The 1326-nt window shown below is 52.0% G+C and overlaps 1 protein-coding gene across 1 annotated transcript in view; it reads right to left on the reverse strand.

The window, feature by feature from the left end:
* ZFPM1 (zinc finger protein, FOG family member 1) overlaps positions 1-1326 on the reverse strand; it is a 42538-nt gene that overhangs the window by 20637 nt on the left and 20575 nt on the right.

Genomic DNA, 1326 nt, shown 5'->3' on the forward strand with positions numbered 1-1326 from the left:
GCACACAGGCAAGGGGAACGGCACGGTGACAAACCGTCTGCAGACCTCAGCTGCTCTCTGTGACTCCAGGCATGTATATTTACAGCAGGCGAACAAAGAGCCCATAATCTATACAAAGCAGACAACAATGAGCGTGAATAAAGAGGCTGCCGGAGAAGGGAAGGCAATTTATTCTAATTCTGCTAATTTCAGTTCCAGCACAATTAAAAAGGCTCTGATAATATTCAGAAACAATCGCCAGCTAACAAATCGTTTCTCTCGCTGTAAATGAAACATTGTTGGGCTAATTTCTTCTTTCACGCCTTCACGGCTCTTGGGCTTCTGATAAAGTTAACCCGACTCCCGCCTGCTCTACGGCTCGGCACCTCCAGCCTGGCCGGGGAGGGATGGACAGAGCCAGGGAGGGACGGACGGGGCCGGGGAGGGACGGACGGGGCCGGGACTGCGTGTACCCAGGGGTGCCCAGACCACCCGCATCCTACCCCGAAACACCAAGCCCCGGCCAAGAGAGAGACCGGGATGCCCCGTTTAAATGCAATTGTATAAAACCCGGGGTTTGGGTACCGCGGTGTCACCGAGTGCCTACGGGGATGATGGGTGGCCGGCAGCATCCCGGCACCGCGGTCCCTGGATGCATCCCTGCACCCAGCCTGCCCCCGCTGCCGCATCCCGCTCCCAGCGTGCCCGTCCAGCCCCAGGGGATGCTCTGGCCCCGGCGCTCCCGGCCGCACGGGTTAAATGAACTGCTGGGTAGCTTAAAAAAAAAAAATTAAAAAAAAAAAAAGGAAAAAAAAAAAAAAGGCAAGCGAGGGAGAGGGAGTGCAGAGCAGGGAGCGGAGCGTCACTTCTCCGGGATTGCTGGAAGCCCTGCACAGTTATCACCGCACACAGCCTCCCTCGGCTTGCCTGATCTGTCTATTCTTCATTAAGCAAATACGCTGAAATGGAAATGAAAACATAATAGCTATTTGATTTTCGGCGAGATATTTTGCATATTGGTTCAGTGCTGATAGTGGAATTTCATCAACTCCCTTTTTTCATGCTTTAAAACTGAATTACTGAGGCTGGCTTTACAGAGAGGGGAAGAGCCAAAAAATGCTCCCTTCCAAGATACTCCGCTTCGACGATTAACTCTTCTCCCTCCCTCCTTCTCCCTCCTTTTTTTTTTTTGATAACAAGGAAGGATTTCTTTTTTTTTTTCCCCCCTCTTCTTTTTTTTTTTTTTTTAAAATTACAGCGATTGTAAAAACTTGCAGGAAGCGGAGGCGATGTGCCCGTGTCACCCGTGCGCAGGCTGGGGATGCGGGTCCGGGCGGGCGACGGGGT

This window comes from Aptenodytes forsteri, unplaced genomic scaffold, assembly GCF_000699145.1.
Source record: "Aptenodytes forsteri isolate BGI_AS27 unplaced genomic scaffold, ASM69914v1 Scaffold50, whole genome shotgun sequence".
Lineage (NCBI taxonomy): Eukaryota > Metazoa > Chordata > Aves > Sphenisciformes > Spheniscidae > Aptenodytes > Aptenodytes forsteri.